A 14027-nucleotide genomic window follows, 5' to 3' on the forward strand; every position below is an offset into this window, starting at 1 on the left:
GTGGAGTAGCGCGTGGTGGAGGCTGGATGAACAGGAGCCCGTGGAGGCTGGAGGAGGTCAACCATGGATGAACAATAGCCCGTGGAGGCTGGAGGAGGTCGACAGTGGAGATGAATAGTATCTTGTGGAGTCCCATTTTGCGGTGCGCCACACCCCTCCCGATGAACAGGACCCCTGCTTCGACCGTAGCACTCCGACTCAAGTCCATTTCGTCTGTTTTGCGGTACGCCACACCCCTCCTGATCAACAGGACCCCCGTTTCCACCGTAGGAGGTCCGTTTCCTCCGTTTTGCGGTACGCCAGACCCCTCCCGATGAACAGGATCCTGTTTTGAACGTGGCCGGTCAAACACAAGGCCGTTTCCTCCGTTCTGCGATACGCCAGGCCTCGTTTCCATCGCCTGTTCCGTCCAAGCCGGTTGGCTCCCACGCATTCCATTGCCTCCCGATGAACATGACACATTCCGTTTCCTCCCAATGAACATGACGCATTCCATTGCCTCCCCATGAACACGACAACGACGCAGCTTCTCTGTTCCGACCCAGCCATGTACACGAGCCCTGACTGTACGTATGCGCGAGTAGGCGTTCGAGACCCCGCCCATATGTACGTACGTGGCCATATTTTCTTTCTTTCACCCTGGCCGTTGTAGGTACATGTACATGACACATGCGCGCCTCTACTATGACACGTGCACGCCTCTACTATGACACGTGCGCACCTCTACATTGACCAATATGTACGTACACGTTCGCGACCAGAATGACAACACTACACACGCTTCGACCAGGTGGGTCCCAACTATTAGGCACTTCCTTGCGTGCGAAGATGTAGCTGGTGGGTCCTAGCAGTCAGGGGGGCAAATCGTTTTTTACCTAGATGCACTTCCTTGCGTGCGAAGATGTAGCTGGTGGGTCCCAGCAGTCAGGGGCGAAACTTTTTTTTTGTGAAATACAGTGGCCCGTCCGGTGGGTCCCTGCTGTCAGGTGGAGGTATCATTATTTTCCGCGTAATAAGGAGGCACTTCCTTGCTGTGGCCATGGACCCAGCTGTCAGCCTCTCCATGTATAGTCCACGTCCGATGGAAGTCATTCCTTGACCACGTTGACCACGCCGCGCCGAGAGCACCACGACGGTGGGCGACGGCGAGGCCTAGGAAGGGGATGATGCGGAGCTGGGGAAGATGCGGCAGTGGATGCCCACGCGAAGAGGAGTACGAGGGTTCATTGGTTCGGCTGCCGTCGCCGCAGAATAACAGGGGGTGTGGGTGAGTAGAGGGATGGCCTAGCCAACGGTGGGAGTAGTATGGGGGCAGTGACGCCTCTGCGGCAGCACAGCCGGCCACGGGAGGCAGGAGTAGGCAGCACGATCGGCGCTGCTTTGGGCGGCTGGAGCAAGAAGACCAGAGGTTGAGGAAGCACTATGGCCATTGGATGGACATCATACGGTCACTGGAGTATTGACTAAGTTGACAAAGCCCTTCGTCCCCGTCAACTTAGTAGGCCCACAAGTCAACCACCCACTATGGTGGGTCCTAGCTAGCAGGGGGGTATTCATTTTTTTTTGTGTAATAAGGAGACACTTCCTTGCGTGCGAAGATATAGCTGGTGGGTCCGACCTGTCAGCGGGGGAACATTTTTTCACGAAATACAGAGGCCCTTCTGGTGGGTCCCAGATGTCAGCTGGAGGAATCATTATTTTGCGCGTAATAAGGAGGCATTTCCTTGTGTGCGGCCATGGACCCAGTTGTCAGCCTCTCCACATACAGTCCACGTCCGATGGAAGTCATTCCATGACCACGTTGACCACGCTGTGCCGAGAGCACCAGGGCGGTGGACGACGGAGAGGCCTAGGAAGAGGACAACGCGGAGCCGGGGAAGACGCGATAGTGGATGCCCACACGGAGAGGAGTACGAGGGTTCACTAGTTCGGCTGCAATGTGAGGCTGCCGTCGCTGCAGGGCCTGGCTAGCGGTGGGAGTAGTAGGGGGTGGTGAGGCCTCAACGGCAGCACAGCAGGCCCCTGGAGGTAGGAGCAGGCGGTCTCGCCGGCACTGGTTTGGGTGGCTTGTGCAAGAAGAGCAGCCTTGAAGAAGCAGCAGGACTATTCGATTCAAATCCAACAGTTACTGCTGCTACAATCATTTGTTGACTAAGTTGACAAGCCCTGCATACGTGTCAACTTAGTAGGCCCACAGGTCAGCCTCCCAACTGGTGCGCCCCAGATGTCAGTGGGAGGAATCATTTTTTTCACATAATAAGGAGGCAGTTGATTGCGTGCGGCCAGGCCAGCGGAGGTAGTAGGGTGGGCTGGGGAAGCCTGCGCGGCATCACAACCGGCCACAAGAGGAGGGAGCAGGCAGTCCCACCAGCGCTAGTTTAGGCGGCTGGAGCAGGAAGATCAGAGATTGAAGAAGCACGTTGGCCGTTGGATGGACATCCAACAGTCACTGCTGCTAGAATCGTGTGTTGACTAACAAAGCCTTGCGTAAACAAGTCAGCCTCGAAATCTATGGCGTGTACAACCCATTTTCTATTATTTTTATAATTTTAACTCATTTTATAATTCATATGGAAATTATTGCAGCCCATTTTCCATTTTTAGAATTGCTGCCCATTTTTTGGTCGGTACCAGGGTTAAAAAATTTAACTAAATATGTGTGAAATTTTGAAAATTCGCAAATTTTGGCCGGGGAACAAAATATTCTTAATCCAAAAATTAGTAGTCATACTAAAACAAATTTAAAAATAAATTTGTACTATGTCATGTTAAATCCAATGAAATACTATAAAATATCAGTGAAGAACAAAAACAAAAAAAGAAACGAATATCCCATTTGCTATTTTTTTTGGAATTTTCAACCCCTTTGATATTACCTTTAACAGACACTGACCATACTCTTTGGCCAGGCCGGAATGCATCCCTTCTCGTCTTGAAAGATTTGCAGCCCAATAAGTCGAAGAAAACAAATAGGCCTAGCTTGGGTATTCTTCAAAAAGAAATACTGGGCTACCTATTTTCCCAAAGAAAAACCTGTCGGGCTGGTCATGTTGTTAGATGGGCCATAGAGACCGCACAACCCAGTTTATAGCCTGCTCCTCCGAATTACTACTCAAAAAAAGTTGTGCAATTATGTCATTAATTGACTATACGTTAAAAATGATGTGGGTCCCGGATATCAGCAAGGTGTATTAGAGTAAAAAACGAGGGGTGCATCTGAGTAGTAAAAGATGCGCTTGCTTGTGTTCGGGAGTGGACCTGGTGGGTCCGTACTGTCATACTCACAACTACAGTTCTCTCCTGATTCGCTATGTTGACAGGGACCGTTTGAAAAAAAACTATATTGACAGGGCCGGACGGCGGCGCCGCGGCGAGCGCACCAAGGCAGAGGATAAAGTGTTGTCGCCAATGTGCTGGGCTGGGTTGGACATTCTTATTGAAAAATAAAAATGGACCAGAACTATTTATGACATTGACTACGATTTGCATGGGTCCGCTGGTTGTAGGAAGAAAATGCTGGGAGAAAGAAGACTAGTCGCTATCTTTGCCTAAGAATAATATAGACTGAATGTATCGACACTATCATAGGAAATAATACCCTCCTATTAAATCATGAATTTAAAGAACTGGTGCATGAGCATTTAGCTTTATTTATTTATTTACTTATTTATGTTTAGGGGACCATGAGCATGTACCTGGGCCGGATTCATGTGAGATCCTCCCTTCCAGTTAATTATGGGCTCCTTTATTGGGCCTTCATCAGTGGGATGCATGTTATCAACAAGTGGAAAATGTGTTCCGTACGAAAAATAGTATGCGTTACGTACGGTACGGGGCACTAAGGATCGAACCGTGCAACGACTTCCAAAACATTGTGTTTGTCATTCTAACAACACATTTATTCAACCGACAGATGAAATATACTACTGATTGTACATTGAAAACACAAGCAACAGCAACCAGGGCCGGGGTGCAACAGAAGCAGTAAGGAGGCCAGAAGAGTGAAGACGCAGCTCTCTCTTCTAAACCAAACAACATCCATTATTACAAAACGGCTACCAGAAAAGAACAAGTGTATGCATCAAACTAAATAAAGATCCTACTACACCAAGTGTACGCATCTAACTAACTGGCTCAATTAGATGTAACTATTTATTAAGCTGTGGAGATTGGCTGACGACTTGAACCAGATGGGTGTCTGACGGGGGAAACTCCAGCCAGCAGATCGAAGTCTGATACTTGCGACCCTCTCTCCTACTTTGGGCTGCAGAGCGTGGTGGCACATATTAGGGTATGGTGTATGCAGAGACGCATGGTACACTGTGTACACACAGTTTTTCCTGATGAACGAAACCACACTGCCATCATGATCCTTGCCATAGGTTATCTCCTGGTTAATCAGACAATTCAGTCCGACAAACAGAGAGCGTGTACCAAGGCTACTTACCAGCCTCCAGTCAAAAATTCCTGAAGGCCTAGAGAAGCTGGGATCCTGCTCAAAGACCTTGCAGTGATTGTGATTGTATTCCGCGAAACAACACGTCCGGTACATGCGAACAAGTCGTCTGATCAAGCCAGAAACCACCTGCAACTGCCATGCCGCTTTTCTTTGAAAGGTTCTGGGATTAGGAAGGGTAGGGACACCAGACGACCTACAACATCATATCAAGTTGGAGTCAAATAAAAAAGGGCTCTTGATGTAGTCAATCTTAAGAACAACATGTTATGAGCATGAATATTTTTTCAATAAAATGTTGACAGTAATATAAGCAAGCCATCATGATATCATAGGAAAGTAACATACTGCTGTAACAGCCGATTGTAGCGGTGACTGGAGTAGGCCAACAATACATCTAGCCATAGAAGGAGTCGACAACGTAAATGAAGCCCTTGTGTTCAATGGCATCAGAGAACCATGGAGGATGTATGATCCTACGATGGACGTGCAAATTTATCCACTTACCGTAGTGACCTGTCAGATAGGCGAGACCGCGGTTGAAGAATGCAATTAGCCCGAAGTCTTTATAATTCGTAGATCTTGTGGGCACTTGGCAGATTACAACCTTGAGCAAATCAAACTTGGTATCATGTTTGCTACTGTAAGATTTCGAGTATTCTGGGCCGCGGTGCCAAAGAAGTGCAGTGTTAATCGAAGGAAAGGGGATCAATCACCGGGTGTAGACCTCCACGAGCATCCAGTTGCTGCGACCGTCGATGAGCACCATCCAAGACGTGTTCATGCCGACCCAGTACATACCATTAATGTAGTTGAGGGTGATGGGGATTGGATCGCAGTCAAGGGGGTTGATGCTCGCCACCCTATGATTGTTATGCTGCGTGACACGCCGTTTCTGAAGATCAGGCGGCATCAGCAAGCAAGGATCTGGCTTAAAAGCTCTGGCCTGAGGGCTTTGAGTAAACGGTATAGCCCCGACGAGCATGCGGCAATGGGCATGGTACTGAGATTGTCCACACGCGAAACAATGAGCTTGATTACCTCTGTGGGGAGCGAATTCTAGCCACTCTTTCGGTGGACGCTACTCGGTTCTGCCATTGTTAGTGCTTGGGTTTCAGACGAGGGTGGAGGCGCCTTAGCGGGGATGGAAGATTGGACGAGATTATGTGCGGACAAAGATGGAGAAGCGAATATGTGCTGCGGGAAGTGGACAGGTGATGATGACTACAGCATGCCGCTTGACTTATGAGACACAAACCAGCAGCGTAGGGTCATATCGATGCCAGACAACTTGCTTGAGTGGTCACAGTACTGGTACTCCCTACAGTACCTACTACTATGCCCTAACTTGCTTAAGTAGAGTATTAGAGTAGGACTCTGCTCTACTACTAGCACCGGAGGAGTAGTATATTCTAATATAAAATAGTTACAAACTTCAATGCCCGAGCGTGGAACGACTACGAACTATGCTCAAAGACCGTGTCTACGTGGTGTTTGGAATTATATGCAAAAAATAGCAAGATGCCTGTGCATTGCATGACACACCATCATCACCAACTCGGTTTTTTCTCTACTCCTATAAAAGACTCAGTTGGTGATGATGGAGGCGAGGAGGCGTGTTCAGCCGGGCGTGCAGCGGACGACACAATACTATTCGATTTGTTATAAAAAACAAAGAAGAGTAGTAGAGATAGATATAGGAGTAGAGATAGAGACTTAGGGAGGATCACGAGGTTGTGGGAGATAAGGATGAACGAGGCAAGGCCTTATCTGTAAATGTGGAGAAAGGTGCGGGTATCTTTTGTAAAATTGTCATAGTTCGCTTTCTATCCGTCAGATATAGATCGGACGGTCTATAGTACAAGATGGCAGGCACACCATCATCACCAACTAGGTTTTCTATAAGAGTAGATATCGGTAGATAGAGACTAGGGAGTACTAGTAAGGACACCATCTACTGCTTCGTGTGCTACTCCTGCGCTCCATTCGGCGGCTGCAACGTCCCCTATAGCCACTCCCTCCCGCGCTCCATTCGGCAGGCGCTTTTAAAATTTGGGGAGCGCACTCTCGCGACTGCTGGCAGCCACGACTTCACCGACGATGACTTCTTCCCCGACCTCGGCAACCTCTTCCTCAACGACATGGGCGACAACCTCAACGCCAACAGTGCTGCTCCCGTTGCACCGTATGTGTTTCTGTCCTTCCTATTTGAAATTGTGGTAGAATTCATGTTTCTACTCTGTATCCTACTACTATGCTAGTCCACATGATTAGTTTCATCTCTGTTATAGCCGTCATGATTTATTTTGTGCTTATTCGGATTAAATCTCGTAGTAACTTGCTCATATATTCAACTGGCGCAACGTCCCCTACAACCACTCCCGTTTCATGGACGGCCTGGTCGATGCCTCCAAGGAGCCCTTCGTCTACTGCTATGAGTGCCCAATGCCGTTTTGGGGCTCGCCGGCGGACATGGTGCATCACCTCACGGATGCGTGCAACATTCGCTACTGGCCCTTGGCGGAGAACATCAAGTACGAGACGTGCTACCCGTTCACCATGCCAGAGTCACTGGAGGATCACTGCCGCCTGCTAGTCTCGAAGGAGGACGGCAGTGTCTTCCTCTTGATCGTGGGCACAGGCGAGGCCCGTGCAGGCCGCCGCCCCTTCTCTGTAGTGTGCGTCAGGGGCGACGCTGGTGACGTTGACACTGACATGAGGCCGATGTATGGGTGCATGCTCACTGTTACTACCCCTCAGAGGTACGTGGGCGGCGACATTGGCTCCATCATGCTGACTAGGACTGTGCAGAGCTGGGACCTTCCCGCCGATGTGGACATGGAAGACGCATTGTATGATTTACCCCGCAACACGGTGCACGGGGACTCCAAGGAGGTTCACCTGGACATATGCATTACCAAGTTAAATGTTGATCATTAGTCTTCGCTCAATGAAATCCGCTGTCTAAGCATGTGGAGACTTCCATGCATGATCTTGCCCTATTGGAGTATCGCGCATGAATAAAAGTGTATCCATTTATGGTTTAGTATAGAATCTTCCATGTATGAATTTTTACTACAGTACTGGTGAAAGACTTACGATGAACCATTTCTTACATCTCATCTGCCCCCTTCCAAGTCATCCTGATTTAATCCCTCCGTCTAGGTGTATAAGGGCATGGTTAATACTTAATAGTATAGCCAGCTGTTGACTATAAGAAAGTGTCGTGTCATATGTAGCAAACATGTATAACAATCGATACTCAAAAACTAATTCTTAAAGATCATTTCTTGCAAAGCACAATAAGTGTTATTTCTTCACAAGTTTTGGATGCAGGTTGAATAGCTGAACGCTTTTGTTTGCAATAGATACCTTTCTATCTATTTCACCCAGATGTTTTTGAGCTCTAGAGATGAAATAATATCCGAAGAAACCTATCGATACCCGTTACACATGAGATGACCCCCACATCCTTTGTCAAAATAAACAACTCCCCGATCAATGCATTTCACTCTTCGGTGCAACGCACGGGCACCTTACTACTATAGATTAGTACGACCAAAAATTGAACTAACATTTTATATAGTATGATAAATGATGATGCATGTCACCTAAAATTATATCATTCAAAACTATGTTCAAATACGAATCCAATGATATAGTTTTTGTTGACATGCACTAACATTTTGTCAGTTAAATCTTCAGTCAAATTCAATGGGGGACTAATAAAACACGACCGATGGAGTACAAGTGTAGAGGGCGGCGCTGCATGGGAGTTTCACCACACTTGTGGCGCGTCAGTAAAGTCGTCATATCACAAAACCCAACCACTGCCGGTAATAAGTGGCCTGGTAAAATAAACCGACAAGCAACCATCACATCCCTCCGTCTTTTTTGCATTTCATCTCTCTACATTTACTTTCTCCGGTTCATCTCGCACACTCGATCCCTGGCTACTACTACTCCTAGTATCCCTAGCTACTACTGCTAGGGCCAGTTCTTTTGGCGGCTTAAAAAATAAGCCGTCTCTTCCCCAACTTTTCCCATAAGATTAGTCAAAGTGGAGAGTAACATTAAGGCACCTCACTCATTTATTTGGGCTTCTAAAGTACTAGTACTACTTGTACTCCCTTCATTTTTATATACTAATACTACTAGTCATCTACTAGTCTTATTTCGCATAAGACTAGTCATCTACTAGTACTACTAGTACTCCCTTAATTTTTATATACAAGGCCAGAAACTCAAATTACATGTACCAAGATACTCCCTCCTTTCCGGTTTATAAGGCTTATTTCAACTTTTTTGTTTTTCCAATTTAAAGGGCTCATCTTCATCCCATTTTTAGTTTTCGAGGCGCATTAAATCTTTGCATGTAGGAATTAAAAAGGAACACGCCAATGCATGTAATGTTCCTACTCATCTAGTGGCCAAGCATGCATGCACTGCAATTAATCCAAATTAATGCATGAGTTTAATTTGGGTAGTAAAAATCAATGTGTGCTTTACAGGTCAATTTATTTTCTCGTTTACCGGGTTAATTAATAGGGTGCATGCACATTAGAAGAAATTGAGTGGTCGTGAGAGAGGAAGTAGATGAGTTTGTCATTATCATCCACTACATGCATGCTAGTAATTAAGCCATGGGTTACTAGTACGAGGAAACATCATTAATATTTGTCTCGATTACTGTTGGTGGCCTTGTATAGATGCAAAATGTATTTTTTATAGTGGCCTTGTATACAAAAATGGAGGGAGTACCTCCGTCCTGGTTTATTCGTCACCATTGTAATTTGTGGTAAATTTTGACCAAAGATTTAACTGATAAAATGTTAGTGCATGTGACATCACAAACATTTCATTAGTTAAATTTATGATCAAAATTTGACACAGATTACAATGGGGACCAATAAACCAGGACGGAGCTAGTAGTAAAGGGATTACTACTAATCTAGAAGCCTAAACGAACTGGCCCCTGGTACTCCTACTAGTAGTACTAGTACTCAAGTTGGAATTCCAATTGCACGGCACAACTTGTTAGGCAAAAAATTCGATACAGGGTGTAGGAAGCGGTTTGGGAATTTGCATGCCTTTCCGACCAGTGAGATACTCCGTACAAAGTACGACAGAGAAATAACCACAGAGAAGGAAGCTAAAAGTAAACAATCAAACGAGCATTTTTGCATTTGTTTTGCATTGAATCGTTTGACAAGCTTGACTAGTGCTGTTTTTCTACTTTTACAAAAACCGCATCGTAATGTTAAAATGTGCATTTGCCCGTACATAAGTAATAGTAGTACTCCCTCCGTCTAGGTGTATAAAGTCTTCCCTCCTACTTGGTCACGGTGCACAACCAAAGATGACTTATTCACCTGGACGGAGGGAGTAGCACAGTCTGCAAGCATATATAGAGAGAGACGTGTAGTGCGATAGTATGTAGTACTAAAGTTTGTGCTGTATGCACCCACTTACAAAATGCGTATGGATACACAAGGTTTCCAAACTTTCCCTCTTACATACTTAATTAAGGACGCTAATAATTCCCGAACGTTCGGGATTTATCATTTGCGTCCCAAAACTAATGAGATCACCTTATGAAACTAAATTATACTCCCTACTAAAAGCCACAGCGCTCGCAGCAGCGCTTGCGGTGCGCCACAAGTGCCCTGGTGCGTGGCCGTTTCCCAGCGCACCGACACAACGCCTCTTCCTCAGCCTCGCAACTCGCGAGGTGCTGATTGGTGGCTTGCCGGCGGGCGAGCGCGATCTCACCGGTGTGGTGATCCGGCGCCAGCAGGTACTCCTCCTCGCTGGAAGCATGCACCCGGTCCATTCACCGCCAAGCGTAGATGAGGCGCTTAGGCCCGACTGCACTCAGGGATTTGGCACGGGCGTCCTCCACCACCCTCACGGCCCTTGCACGAGCCTTTTGCCAAAGAGCCAATTTCCTGAATCTCTCGGACGCGACATAGAGCTGCCAGGCAGCTTGCCCCGCGGCGCGCTTCTCTTCCTTGACCTTCTTCTCCGCCTCTATTTTGGCGTGCTCTGCCGGCGGTAAAGCCTCCCACATGGCGACATCCATTTCTTTCCAAAGCTCCTCAAGGCTGGGTGGCTCAGCGGGCGGCGCGGTGTTCTCCTTGTAGCAGGGAGCTGACGCGCGTGCTGGCGAGATTGGGAACACCGGCGCGTCACGGCGAGGAGTGGAACACCGATGCGTCCTCCTCAACTAGTGGCGGTGAGGAATGGAATGGCGACGCGTGACAGTCCGGGCGGTGCAATGAGGGGCTCTTAGGGCTTGGGAGGGGCGATGCCATGGTGGTCGACGTGAGAGGGAGGGGGAGATAGCGATGAATGTGAGCGTTCTTCCGAATGCCGTGGGAGGCGCATTATTTATAGCGAGCAATGGCACACCTACGTAAGATATGGACTGAGCTGCACTGACTTAACTGTAGGTCGAGTTGCCTCACTGACATGTGGGCCAGACCATTGTTGGGCCCATATGTCAGTGACCCAATGCACCTGCAGTTAAGTAACTGAAGCAGCGTCCCGGAAGATATGTTGCGTGATTAACGTAACAGCTACGTGGGCATATTGGTTGGAGTAAATTATGGGGGAGGGAAGGGGTGGAAATATTGCTGGTCACAACGGATTGGATGAGCATGGGGGGAGGAGAGTCATGCATGCTGATTTTTTCACATGGGGTGGAGTGGTGGGACCGCCGGAGGGAGAAGGAGAGTCTGGCAGGCATATTGTTTCCACACATGCAGAGGAAAAGATTTGGAGACGAACGGGCTTCCTGCAGGTATGGGGAACAGTGCATAATAAGTCATCTTTCATGTCGGGCTAGGTATAGTCTCAAGTCATTAAAAACATACACGCCCCACACATGTTCATATTTCAAGGTGCACTAAATTATTGCATGTGATGATTAAGGCTGTCCATAATGGTGGTATCTTAGCTGGTATCATGCACACAGGAATAGCAAACATGCTGATATGGCAAAGAATTAAAGAAGAGAGGGGGGTTAGAGTAACTAGTGTTCATGCATGCATTGGTAAACACATTTTTTTGTGAAGAACGACAACATTAGTTGAGTACTTTTGCAGACTTCAAAAACTATTCCACCACCTCTACTATCTTGCTAAGAGTAGGTGAAAATTTTGAATCGAGCCCTTTAAACTAGAAGGGAGGTAGTAGTACTCTAATAGCTAACCTTGTTGTTATGACAAGATAGGACATGGCACGCACCTGGACGGAGGAACTAGTCTGCATTGTGCATTTAAGTTTTGTCTGAAGTCAATGTACCTCTACTTTCACCAAACTTATAGAAAAATGTATCAACATTCACAATGTCAAATCAATATTTTTACACTCATTATAAAACTCATTATAATCAGTATTGTAGATATTGATATTTTTAGTATAAATCTGGTCAAACACTTTGCAAACGGTTGACAAGAGTAAAAAGGACCAGAGGGAGTATCATGCATGCGGAGTAGGCAAAAAAATGCTCATTTATAGCCGGTCGAAGTCTCAAAGGGCGCGACCGCGAGAGGGAGGCGAAGGTCGTGGGAGGCGGGACGGTTGACGGAATTAAGTGAAGTTACATCCACGAGCCGGCATGGCATGCAAACAGGCAGAAGCTATACTGTCAGGCCTATGATATGGGTCTAGTAGACATGACATCTAGTGGGTCCATCATAGTTCTCGAGAACTCTTTGGGGGCTTGTAGTCATTTGTCCACCAAGCAAGCCAACAACCCCATGCCATTCACATGCCCTACTCGTCCCCGTCTTCTACCTTACAACAGTTCGCTCCTAGTCGTCCCGTCCTTTCACATTAGTTCGCTCCCAATTTCTTTTTGCGGGGTACAATAGTTCAACTTCTCCTAACCCTCCTCCAAAATCCATGGCCTCCAAAATCTCCATGGTCGCCGCTGAGTAGCAGGTTAGAGCCATCACCGGCGATGAGTTCATCATCATCTACACAGGTGGATCCGCGATGGTGAAAGCATGGCTTGCTCGCTTCCTACGCATGTTCAACAGTTCAACAGATGAGTTGGTCGCTGGGCTAGATGTTGAGTACACCACAGTCCTAAAAAGAGAGAAGATTCTAAAGGAGGCAGAGAGGAAGAAGCCCGCCGTGATCCAGGTTTGCGTACATAATGTTTGCTTGGTCTACCCCATATGACATGCCGACGTTGAGTGCCAGGATTTTAAGAACTTCCTCAAGGACAAAAGAGTGAAATTCGTTACTGTAGACTTTAAGAACGACAGGGATGTCCTGCGTCGGATAGGTCTCATTGTAGGCCAGCCCTTCGATCTCCAGAAGGCAAGCCTGGTGTCCTCCTCTCAACCTTCAATGCTGACCCTGGCAGCAGCCATGATTGATCCTTCATACGCTAAATTGAAGAAACCTCATCACGAGTTTCATCATGCATGGGAGTCGAAGACATTAGATGAAGATCACATCCTGTACGCAGCAATGGATGCCTACCTTTGTTTAAATATCTACAAGGGTTGGATGAAGAAGCAGAGCCCGGTGTCCGGTTCAAGCAAAGAAGTGTCGGCGAAGAGGAAGAGGAAGAGGGACGAGGACGAAGTCGAGGACGTGGACTCGGACTCCGAGTAGGTGGCAGTGCCGTCGCTCATGCTGGTTCTACTGCAGTGTCAAGCGGACTAGTTGCTTAGTTTATTTTCAAGGGTGTGTTGTGCTGAGGCCCTAGCAGAACTATGTTTATGTTCTTTCTCGTTATTTGAACTCTTTAGTACGTACAGTAGTACTAGTACTATGTCTTACTACTGTTCTTCTTGCAGTTGGTACTACTGCTCGTATCTTCGTGTTCCTACTGTACTTAATACGTTCCTACTAGTAGTATAATTTGGGTCAATCGATTTGTGAAAGAAGTTCGACAGAGCGAAGGAAGAAGACGGCAGAAGAGGTGGAAGAAGCCCTTCTAGCCATCCATGTTGCATCAAACGGCTCACAAGAGTGGACTGACCCAAATTGCTCCTTCAGGTTGCAGGATCTGCGTGGCATTCAAGGTCTCGAAGGTAGATTCCACATCCGGACCCGGTTTGCAGGCTCGACGCGTGCGCGACAGGCTTCCGCCACGACAGCCACCATGCGCTCCTCCTCTGCGCGGGCGGAGACAACAATGACACGCTAGTTCCTCCTCGCGGGCGTGCTGGAGCACGCGCTCGTCCCCCTCTTCGTATGATGCATGCATAGACGCAGCTCCACCAGCTGCTCGCATGCTTGGCAGCGTGGCGGCATCGCAAGGAGGGACTGCAGATGATGTGAGCGGGTGAGCCTTCAGCTTCATAGCACAGGGATGGCGGCGACACGGCGGTGATGGGCGAGAAATTGTTGGCCGGAACAGGCGGGCACCGGCATGCGCAATGGCGGCGGCAGCATATTGATGAGTGCGCGTATGGGAGCTTACTTTAGTTTTATATAAGGTTGGTCAAACTTAAAATAAAACCGTACTAGTACATGTAAACATTAGACTTAGGCAGCGCTTTTATTAGTTAGTACCACAGCCATGATACATAATCCTATGCAAGCGCGT

Source organism: Triticum aestivum, chromosome 3B (assembly GCF_018294505.1).
Source record: "Triticum aestivum cultivar Chinese Spring chromosome 3B, IWGSC CS RefSeq v2.1, whole genome shotgun sequence".
Taxonomy (NCBI): Eukaryota; Viridiplantae; Streptophyta; class Magnoliopsida; order Poales; family Poaceae; genus Triticum; species Triticum aestivum.